The sequence below is a fragment of the Cornus florida genome, unplaced genomic scaffold (genome assembly GCF_030987335.1).
Source record: "Cornus florida cultivar Cherokee Brave unplaced genomic scaffold, ASM3098733v1 CherokeeBrave_3.0.0_Hap2_Chr03, whole genome shotgun sequence".
In the NCBI taxonomy this organism is placed as follows: domain Eukaryota; kingdom Viridiplantae; phylum Streptophyta; class Magnoliopsida; order Cornales; family Cornaceae; genus Cornus; species Cornus florida.
This window is the reverse complement of record NW_026775573.1, coordinates 26,673,411-26,685,878: the sequence shown is the minus strand read 5'-3', so window position 1 is coordinate 26,685,878 and position 12,468 is coordinate 26,673,411.

The following is a 12,468-nucleotide window of genomic DNA, read 5'->3' as shown; positions in this document are numbered from 1 at the left end:
CCATCACGGCAAATAACGTTAAAGACTTTACTTGGAAGTCTATAGTATACAGGTTTAGAGTTCCCCACGTCATTGTGTCAGACAACGGGAAGCAGTTTGACAGTGCTGTCTTCAAAGATTTTTGTTCTCAGTTAGGAATAAAAAATCATTATTCATCACCAGGGCATCCGCAAGCCAATGGGCAAGCTGAAGTGGCCAATAGAACAATACTCAGTTTAATTAAGAAGTGACTTGAAAAGGCAAAAGGGGGTGGCTGGAGGAGTTTCCCGGGGTGTTGTGGGCTTACAGAACTACAGCAAAAACCCCAACAGGTGAAATTCCGTTTCTCTTAGCCTTCGGGAGCGAAGCTGTAATTCCAATGGAAACTGGTGTAGCAAGTTTCAGAACTAAACACTACAACCTACTCCAGAATGAAAGAGAACTGGCTGTCAACTTGGACTTAATCAAAGAAATAAGGGAACAAGCCCAAATCAAAATTGCAGCCTATCAACAAGTGATGTCTCGATATTATAACTTTCGTGTAAAGGAAATAAGGTTCCAACCCGGAGACCTCGTCCTACGTAGGGTGACTCAGGCAACTAAGGAACCTAATAAAGGCAAACTTGCCCCTAATTGGGAAGGCCCTTATAAGGTTGTTCATACAAGAAGATAAGGCATTTATTAGCTAGAGACATTGGGAGGAAGGCAACTTGACTACCCTTGGAATGCAGAGCACCTGATGAAGTACTATCAGTAAAGATATGATTCGATATTAATGTTAGTTTTTAATTCTAGTGATGTTTAGTGTTAGTTTCGTATCGATATTCTCGACTTAAGACTTTTATTTTCAATAAGCCTCAAGGCAGATGATCATTTTTAATAAAATTCATTTTAGTTACACTAAAGATCTTCTTTTTTGATTTTTAACGTCCCCGTATTACAAGGGATAATAAAAAGTGTCATGTATTACAAGGACCCGAGCTGAATGAATCACGTAATCAATGTCCCCGTATTACAAGGGATAATAAAAAGTGTCATGTATTACAAGGACCCGGGCTGAATGAATCCCGTAATCAACGTCCCCTTATTATAAGGGATGATAAAAAGTGTTTACAAGGACCCGGGCTTAATGAATCCTGTAATCAACATCCCCGTATTACAAGGGATGATAAAAAGTGTCATGTATTATAAGGACCCGGGCTGAATAAATCCCGTAATCAACGTCCCCGTATTACAAGGGATGATAAAAAGTGTCCTGTATTACAAAAACCCGGGCTAAATAAATCATGTAATCAACGTCCCCATACTACAAGGGATGATAAAAAGTGTCATGTATTACAAGGATCCGGGCTGAATGAATCCCATAATCAACGTTCCCGTACCATAAGGGATATTGATCAGTGCCCCGTACTTCAAGGGTCGGGTTAAATAAAACCTAAAGCCAATATCACATATGGTATGGAATCTTAATAAAATTTTCCACATTACAACGTAAAAAGCAGATATTTTTAAAAAATAGGATAAATGTTGTTTGATATGATATTTGCAAAGGCAGTATTCGATAATATAGCAACGGAAAAATTGAAATTACATAAAGGGTGGAGCCTAAAACATAAAGCTACTCTTCGTCCTCATCCTCTTCATCTGCACCTATGGTGTCCTGTGGGGAAGTAGCCGGTAAAACCTTAAAGATTTCGAAATCCTTGTCTGAATATTCTTCATATGCAAGGGATCGGAAATGCTCAAAGCCGCTGTTAAAGCTCTGTGCTCCATAAAATGCATATTCCGTAGAGTCTTTGAACCTTGCAACAGCATGTCCTCCCTCAACTGTAAGTTTGGTGGACATCTCGGCGTTAAGTTTTGCCACACGTAAGTCAAGACTTGTCTATGCTTCTTTCAATTTTTGAGTTAGGTTTTTCTCGGCAATCTCTACTCGAACTCGGAGCTCTCTCTCTCTCTTGACGTTTCAGCTAAGCTCTGTGCGTATGTTGAATTGAACGAATGAATCTCGGAGGTGTGGTGAGCCTTTGCTCTTTCTAGTATCGCTTCAGCGATAACAGCTCGGTGCGCAACATTCATAAACATGAAAGTGCACTACAATTGTATGCAAAAGAGAGTGAAATTGTAATATGAAAGATAAAGTTATATAAGACATATATAAAGTACTCACTCGACCCAATTCATACATTCCATGTTGCAAGACAATTGGAATTTGGAAAGCATCCAGAGCATGCAAGTCTTCAGGCAATACAAACTGGTCTATCCTGTCTGCGGCGAAACCAGGATCTCTAAGGATGGATATTGGGGCTGTAGGGCAAGATTGTGATGCTACCGGATTAAATTATACCATTGGAAAGGTCAGTTGTGCATCTACAAAAGTTATTTGGCTCCCGGACGGTTGTGCATTTACAAAAGTTGTCTGGCTCCCGGACAGTTGTGTATTTAAAAAATTTGTCTGGCTTTCGGATGGACCTCCTTGGGCAAGAAGAGACTGAAAGGGGTTACAAAAGGGATTTATCCTTGTCATCAATTGAAACAGTGTTTGCGTAGGAACCCCAGAAGGAAAGGCAGGAATAATCGGTTTAGGTTCCATTTGCAACGAAGAAGCTTCAACGGTGACTCTTTGTGCCGTGTTATTCCTTTTCCTTCTACTACTAGGTGATGACAAAAGGCTAACACCCTGGCCAAGTGACGCAGGCATGCCTACAAGACCAAGGAGTGTTGAGAGAATAAGTTATGTAAAACATATATGCCAATCGTGGAAAAAATTACCTCTCTTCGTCAAACATGGTGGTGGAACGCTATGATCTATGGACGAGAGAAACGCAAGGGTCTCAGAATTAACCACTTGGCTCCAACTTCTGCTATAGTAGTTGAGGGCCTTATTCACACGGGCATTCTCAACATTGCTAAGGGTGTCCTTATCTTTCAACACTGCCAATGAAATATAAATTAGCCAATAAGGGGCTAACAAGAATAAGAAGTTGTTATAAAAGTAAACAGAGTTAGCTTACTAGTGAAGTCAATTTTGCCCCATTTGCGTTGCACCCTCGACTGTTTTTCTTCTTCACTAGCATCTGGGTAAAATTCCCACCCGTCGCCTAATGCAAAGAAAATTTTTAACCGCAAGTCTTTGTCATACTGCAGAAAATCAAGGAGCAAAGCCCCTCTCTTTTCATCATGTGCAAAGTTAATCCAGTATCCGCGCCGTTGCGTCTTAGGGCGATAACAAGATAAAAACTCTTTCAGTGTCAAAGGTGGATTCCCACACAAGTACCAGAGAATTGTGCACTCGGTAACTGTCCTCCAGGCATTGGGGGTAAGTTGGTAAGGAATGATAGAGAAAAATTGGAGTATTTCTTTGGCAAATTTGAACAAGGGGAAGTGCAGGCCACATTCAAATGCAGCCTTGAAAAAACAAGTCTTCGTGCCTTAAGGGACGTCGTAAGACCTCTCGTGAGGCTCTGCATGGCAGAGGACAATATTTTTCGGAAAAGAGTGTTTGAGTTTTAAGCGGGCAATGCTTTCACTAGTCAAGGAAGAAACTGTCATCTCTGGTCTAAACGAAAGAGCTTTGCCATTGCTATCGCGCTCAATAATATATTGTTGAACAGAGGGTTACACACCATCTTGTTGAACAAGGGTGTCCATATTACCAGAAAACCAACAAATGGAAAGAGAAGAAAGGAAAGGTTAGGACAATATAGGGTGACTTGTTGATTCTTTGAAGATAATCAACTGCCTTATTTATAGAGACATTCGAATGTTGCAACAGATGGAAATATGAACGTTTGAAATATGATCGTTAAAAAAGAATATTCTCGTCTCTTGCTAGCTTTGTATTGTGCCATCAGACTGACAAAATAAGAAAACACAATAGACTCTTGTTTTACAAGGCATAAGGCAATGAGCAAGGTTGTGGTTGTCATAATTAGCAGTGCAGTTATCTACAAACAAGGAGTAATAAAATTTAAAAGGCTATTTATTCTTAGTACAAGCCAACGACAGGCTTGTTCTTGCAAGTTACAAGTAGGGGTTACAGGCCTACAATCTGCAAGCTATCTACAAGTACCTACATTCTACAAAAGCTGAATTTTACAAGCTTGAAAAAGAAAAAAAGAAAAGGTTTGTTACAAGAGACACACAATTACAGGCGTAGTAACCAACTACATACACGCTTTCACAAGTGCTTATTCCAACTACTACAGGCGCGTTAAGCTAAGCGATTGTTTGGACAATGGATGTGATATCCCTCGGATCCGAGACACGGGTTGATCAGGCCCAGGCCCAAACCCGAGGGAAATATCAAATAATTAATATTTTGAACCGAACACAGATGACAAAATGAATTAAGAATAAATATTAAAAGCTGGAAGAAACTAAATAAAATCCTTTAAAATAAATACTTAAATCTCAATAATCCAAAACCCCCAATAGATTAAACAACTCGGGAATCCATCTTTAGTGGACGCCTAATAATAATCCAAACTGAAATAAAAACAACTGAAAGAACATCCAGAAATAAGCTATGGAGAGAGAGTCCTACGTCGTCGGAAGAGTGAGTAGTAGTCTATGCTCAGCACGATCAGGTCTAAGTCTGATACTGACGAGTACCTGAAAAATAAAAGTGGATCAGACCCACGAACAAGTTCTAACCTACTACAATCCAAGCAGAAACTCGGTACGCATATACATCCTAAGCAACTCAACAATAGCTAATAGTCCGTACGTAAGTATATCCACACTACAGGACTCTCACTGGACTATGGAGAGGGTCTCAACCTGAATAGAAGGCAACATGCAAAAACGCACCCATAGGTGGACATGAGTACCTAGACCTAACAGGGTACACCTCAACCTCTCATATCCAGCTACGCATCCTACTCAATATATGCTACCTAATCGACGACTCTGAGACTCAAGATATCGCGGTACTATAAAAATATATTTAAAATCCTATCTTATCCATCTATAAGAAATCCAGTTAGTCATTCAGCTTGTGCAGCTTCTTTGACTTAATATAGATAACCAGCAATCCGGTTAGTCGAATAGCTTATTCAGCTTCTTTGACTTAAGTATAAGTAGGATTTATTTTATAATCAATTCCCTTATTCCGTGTAAGTAGGATTTGGTATTTTGAAACTAATCCAAACCTAGGCATGCTACCGTCCCATACCGGTGCATATAACCCAACATCCAGCAGTTATACAATACAATTGTATAAGTAAATACCAACTATTCCATACCATCTAGCAGTTGATAACACTAATAATGAAAGTAATTACCAACTAGTCCATAACACATATAACCAGAATCCATTACAAGTATAACAAGAATTATGTATATGACATGCTTGTTCTGTACTACCGACACATGTTTCTCCAACAAGTTTACAATACAGAGAGAGTATTATCTATCCTGTGATCCCCTACGAGCATAATAATAACAATATCAAAATTAACATGCTCATTCAAAACCATTCCACGATATCCAGAAAGTTGACAAGATACAGTACTGTAAAATTTGCAAGTAAAGTCCCATTACGCATAACAAAGAGTTAGTATACTTGACATACTTATTTTTTTCATAATACTGTGACATGATTTAAACCACAAATTCCCTAAGTCACTTGCTAAATTAAAATCATTCACCTCCAAACCAATACCAACTTTCTGAAGAGTCTCCTACTGTGTTCTATATTTGTTTTCTATGGTATATTCTGTATTACCATAACTTCTGAGACATTAATACGAGTTTAGACATTACTGAACAACCCCTAAATCAATCTGGAATTTTAAAACCCCAACCACAATAGCCCAGAACTCACAGAAATCAACCAAAACTAAAAAACCATGAAGGGAGACGTCTCCAAACAAGTTGGAGCCGCCTCCAAACAAGATGGAGCCGGCTCCAACTCACTTGGAGCCGCCTTCAAGACACTTAGAGCTGGCTCCATGATCCGATGGAGCCGCCTCTTTGTGAAAGAGAGCCTGCTCTCTTCAACTCTCACTCGTTTCCTCACCTGCTTCGTCTCCGGTGAATTTCGTTGATTCCATCCCTCTCTTTTACAGTCTCTAATGGTTTAATTAGGTTTAGACTTAACCAGAAAAGTTTTATCCAACTCCTCTATGCATTGATTAACAGCAATTTAAAACAAGAATGAACACGGTGAAGCATAAAACTAACAACTTACAGATTGTTTTCAACACATACTGCTTTAATAAGTTTTGAACATGTATAACCAATTAATTCTTATGTTTAATAGTTCCTGGAACTACTTAGGCATGCAAAGAACACGAGTAAAAGAGAAAGAGTGAGGTTAGAACTTGCCTTACACCGACGTCGTTCTAAATTCTCCGGTTACTATCTGTTTGCTTCCTCTGATTTCTCTCTGCCTCCACAACCGTGAACAAGGTTCTAAACCCTAGGCAGAAACCTTAGATGTATATTTATAGGCCAAACTAATCCTAGGCTCAATTAAACCCTAATCTGACTTACTCGGCCCATAGAACAACCTAGGTTATAATCAACGTCGGCTACATATGTGAATTGTAAACCTAATGTAACTATATGTGTGCAACAATAAAAACAGTCATGTTAAGTCAGAAAAAAAAAAATGAAATTCAATTAAAACAATTAAATAATTAATTACAATTAAATAATCAATTAATTCATAATTAACCTAAACAATTAATTCAATTAAAATCAATTAAACAAATAATCAAGTAAATTGACAATTAATTCAAATAAAAATGCAATTACATAATAAATTAAATATCAAAAAATATTCTTTTTAAAATTAGGGGTATCACAATGGACAACTTTATACGCTAAATAGGTCTTTGTTTGATTACAGCCGAAACAAGCACGTTAATCCACGTAGTTGTTTGGACACTCGAACAAAAAACAACAATGAGATGCAAGAGGCAAAAAAAAAAAAAAAAAATGACTGCCTACTTTATATTTAGTCTTTGGTCATCTACAAAGCATTATAACACACGCGCTTCTTTGCTTGTTTATTGGGCATGTTGTCTTGTTCACTTACAACATGGGACTACAGGTCATCTACAAGGCATTATAACACACGCGCTTGTTTATTGGGCATGTTGTCTTGTTCAATTACAACACGGGACTACAAAGCTTAGCTTGTACATGCTTGTTAACTTGGCATGTTGCACCAAGTACTTGTTCAGTACTTCAATACACCATCACTTGATTTTAATAAAAAATTAAAAAAAGGCCACATGTGCTCCTGTGTAATCAATATATATATTGTTATATATATTTATACTAAAAGTTCTTATGTAAGACAAAAACAATAAAATATAAAGGTATACATTAATACTGTAACATATTAGTTAGATACTGTAACATATTAGTTAGATATTGTTTATATATGTATATATATTATGAATTTTCTACTAACCTTTCATGTACCGAACAACTTACATTCTCTTAGTTTGAAATCCAAACATAAGAATGGGGGGCAACTGATGATACGGACTCTACAATTTAACACGGACTCTAATAAACACAGGAGTCAGGGAGTTGGACAAGCTACAATCAATAAAGCGATATGGATAAATAGTAATTCTCCGATCCGTATTGAACAAGAAGGGAGAAATTAATTCCCTTGTTAAATACTACAACCTACCCTATAAAAAGGATAGTCAGCAAATTCAAAAGGTACGCCAAATATTCCTAACAGAGTCCATTCATCTTCCTGGTCCTGTACTAACTTGACCGTCGGAGACTTTTAGGCCGGTACCGTAGCGGTGCCTTTCAGATAACTTTTTCCCTTCTCTACAGGTTACGATGTCGTTCTGGGTTGTGATAGAACCTTACATCATCATAAACAATCTCCAAACCACCATGTACAAATAGCATTCTGGTGTTGAACTGTTTCACCTATTTTAAAATTATGGAGTTCACCACGTAATTACATAAACTAATTTGGTATGCTCTCTAAGTATCTTTAAAACATTGCAAACTACGCTACTATGCGCCGGAGTGATTAAGAAGGATTTTGGCTTGAATTCAATGTTGGTGTCTCCTGAAAGTCACTTCCTACACAAGTATGTGAAAAAATATGAGAAAGAAGCTCCTGAGCTTTTGAAGTTATATCAGGAGAAGTTGAATCTTTCAAAGTGACTAGGATATGGAAAAATGAGGAACAGAGTTAGGTTTCTCCTATGTTTACTCTTGGGTAGTGAATATGGTTTTGTGTGAAATACAACATGCCGATCAATTCACATTCATTCATCTCTGACCAAATTCTATGATACTCTCGTAGTCGATTGGGCTTGGTGTGATATACCATTGTTTGTTTATCCGGGAGATCAGTCTGGCGATTTGGTTTTGTTCGGAACTAGTTCAATTTGGTAAATTAATGCTTTTCATTTTCATTTGTAATGCTACAAACATTTAACTCAGTGTTGGATTTTTTTAATCCAGCAACGGTTATTTTCCTCTTTTATTTAGAGCATATATTAATGAGATTATATAACATTGTTCTCTTTATTCAAGTGTGACATTGTTGGTTCAATTCATGATTCACTCCATCTACCAGTAACCCCCTAACCTCTGCTGCCCCACCTCTGTGACATTGTTAGTTGTCATTTTCCTCTCCGGCTGCAACATCACACACTCGAACCCAAAATCCTCCATCACCACTCCACCACCAATACCGTAATCCACCACCCAACGACCCTAGCCGCCACTGCCACTGTCTACAACAAGCCCACGCCAACCAAATCCCTACTTGGTAAGAAACAAGTACACCCATTTGCTCCTTTGGAGATTTGAACACTCACCGTCCACTCTGAGAGGCTTAACCACTGCCATTAGAAACCATTCAATATCCATCAAAACCCGAAACCAATCCACAAATACCTATCTCATCAAACAATGGATTAATCAGGCTAGGTTAAATGTTTAAGTTTCATTCTTGCCTCCTTGTCTAAGATACAGCAGAGATGTGCTTAGTAGATGTGTTTAATTAATGTTGTTAAATGCATAAATAAAATTACTTACTTGTTAGTCTATTATCCATGCATAAGCTTATGGATGTACGGATAAGTATTTACAGTATTTTAGGTAAATTCTTGTACAAAGAATGCCAAAGAGATGATTATATTAAGTATGTTTCAAGCTAGGAAGCACGCCTAAAAGGGTAGACACCAACACGGATCATCCGAAAAAAGTGTTTGAATATTTTATATTTTTTTATAAATATTCAGACACTTGTTGGACACGCATCCGACACGTGTCCCATTCTTGAACATTTTTAAGAAAGTTTTAGAAACAATGTTAAGTTAGAAGTATAAATATTAGGAATTGTTTAATAACTGCCGACAAAATGATGGTTATTACATAAACTTTGAATTTGAAATTGAAAGAATTATCATAACTATATATGTGTAAATATAATTAGTAGAAAATATCAAAACGTGATAGAATTTTTTCATTACAAACATAGACACTTGTAGTACAAAAAAAAATGTAAATGTAGGCACGATGGGTTCAATTTTTCTCACTGTGCAAGTAAAGAATAAACTTTTTTTTTTTTCCTAAATGAAGGATGTTTTATAAATATCAACAAAATAGTACAAAGGGAAAAAGTAAAGGCATGCCCTTACTTACAAAACAAACCTCAACCTAGCATGGGATGCAACCCAAACAAAGCAAACAAAAACAGAGAGTTACAAAATATCTTGAAGTGTAATCCCCGTTACATCAAGAACCTCCCACAAAATACACTTAGCAAGCTCCTTTGGCTTCCTACACTTGTCATTGTGTAATCTCTCATTCCTTTCCAACCAAATGAAATATAACACAGCAGTGAATAAAATCCTTGCCATTTTGTTGCCCTTCCCTTGAAATTTTTGACTAAAAACCATCGTAAGATTCTGAACCTCAGTAACTCTTTGTAAGTTCCAATCACAAATATCAGAGATATTAGCCCAAACTTGCCAAGTAAAATTACAACCACAGAACAAATGATCTAACGATTCTATATTCTTATAACACAAATTGCATCTAGAAGCAAGTGAGAAACCTCTCCTTTGCAGAAACGAATGTGTGAGAATAGCATTCTGCAGCACTAAAACTGAATGGGTAGACCATCTAGGTCTCCCCCCACTCCAACACAGCCCAGCCCAGCAAACTGGTTGATTAATTTCTCTACAAACCTCCCATGCCGACTTGAAGCTGAAATTATTTTTCCATCTAATTTGATCCTCACCCCCATAAATCTTTTGAGCATGAAAAACCTGTAATACCTCCTGTGAAGTATTCATCAAAATATCATCATTCCATTGTCCATCAAGAATGAACTCATTCAGAAGACTCTTCTTATTCCTGCTTAATTGTCTCAGCAAGTGAAGAATAAACTTGACAACATTGCATGTGAGTAAAAAGATAAAATTGATTTAACAAGAATAATTTGATACTTTAGAATAAAATTTTGGAGGGCATTTTGATTCAATTACAACAATAATTCTAAATAAACACATAATTTTATTGTTTAATTCAATCAAAGTAAAAAATTTGCCCAAAAAAAAAAATTAAATTGAAAAATATAACTTTTAAAAAACACCATTTTATTATTTATTGGTGTTTTATTCCTTTCAAAGTAAAAAAAAAAAAAATAGAGATTTTGGGTCTCACCAAGAGAATTGTAAAAGTTATTTATTAATATATATATATATATAAGTATCATTTATTGCCCATACAGTTTGGTAGCATCTAATGTCATGAGTCAATATTCCAAGCACTTATCCATATGACATGATGTGGACAAAAATGGAAGGCAAGTAAAGAAATTACCAAAAAAAATGAAGACTACCTGTAACATGCTGTGCTTCCATGGAAATCATTATCAAAATTTTCATCCATTTTCGCGCGGACCATGAAATGTGAGCAAACCTAATAGTTGGTACCACGATGTAGAATGGCTCACCAACCCCACCTGCATATATATATTTTATATATATATACACTCACCCTTTATCCTTCTAATCCATTACTGACCATCCCTTTTAAGCAAAATATACAACTTCCATATATTTGTAAAACAAAGTCAACACTTATTATATACATTTTCAGATTGTTGGGAGATTTGATTCAATTTATACAGACACTACAGCTCATGTGACAATCTGGTTCTCTATATTGGGGGCAATGGTTCAATTAAGGAGAATTGTGGGGTTTGAGGCCAACACAGGCCTGGATCAGTTTGAAACCGAGCACAAATAAAGAATCATGATACACCATCCCGACACTGACTTTCTTGACTCACTCACATATGTGTTGAGATTCCGGTGTGGTGGGATCCACCATACATGTGAGTGAGTCAGGGTATCGGTGTCGTTTTTTTTATCATTTTTCTAAATTTGGGTTAATTTCTGATTGGCCAAGTTATACTCGAATTAAAAATTATGACGATTCCCAAACTCATTATTAAAAACTATTTAAACATCAAGTAAATTTTGAATTGACACCTACAAGTTGCACTCCTCTAATGCAGGGGGAAAATATATGTCACTTCAGTTCCACGAATTATAGTTTCAAATGTAGTCATGACCCATGAGAATCATGTTTAAACATTAAGCTCTGACAATCAATCTTTCTTTAATTTTTGTAATTGGAGTCTTAATTGGACAACATTAGTGACAGGACACCATGTGCTCCTATTAGGAAGACGATTGACTAATCAATTATTACTTGTCATTTTACTTATTCAAATTATTTTTAATTGATTTTCACTCACCTTTTCTCCCCTTATTACTGTTTTTTTCTCAATCCATTACTACCTTTCAACTTTGAACTATCTCACAAATTCTAGGGGGTGAAAAACTATTTTACAAATTGACCCTTCATAATTATATTGCTTCTCATCATTAAAAGGTCCTGTGTGTGTGTGTGTGTATATATTTACTGGCAAAGGGAATAATGAATTTATTAACAGTAGGCTAAATTGTACTAATTTTTTGTACTATTATAAAGTTGCAAAATAAATTTCTATATTATTATTTATTTATTTTTGTAATAAACACTAAATTTATCAAATATATCATTTTTTTGTTATTAAAAGTAGTCACACTGCATAAACTGCTTATTTTGAGAAAAAAAAAAATACGCTTACGCGTGCAACAAGGATCCTCAATTTCTCATTTTATAAAATTAATTGTATTCCGTAAATGGTGAAATTGACATTGCCAAAACGTATTTTGGTATAAACAATCCCACGAGTTATGTCTTGTATCAGAATTCCAACTTCCATTGACTAGAGGGGGTAAATTGTAATTTTTAATAAATTGAGGATATCTCTTACTAAAAAAAATTTTAAAGAAATATTTTGTTTCCTTTTCAGATGGTACATAAACTTTAATACAATTTGCCTCAAAAGAGTAGTTAGGAGTAAAAAACATTTGTGATAAAAACCAAAATTATTATAAAAAAAAAAAAATTACCCTGGCCAAATTGACC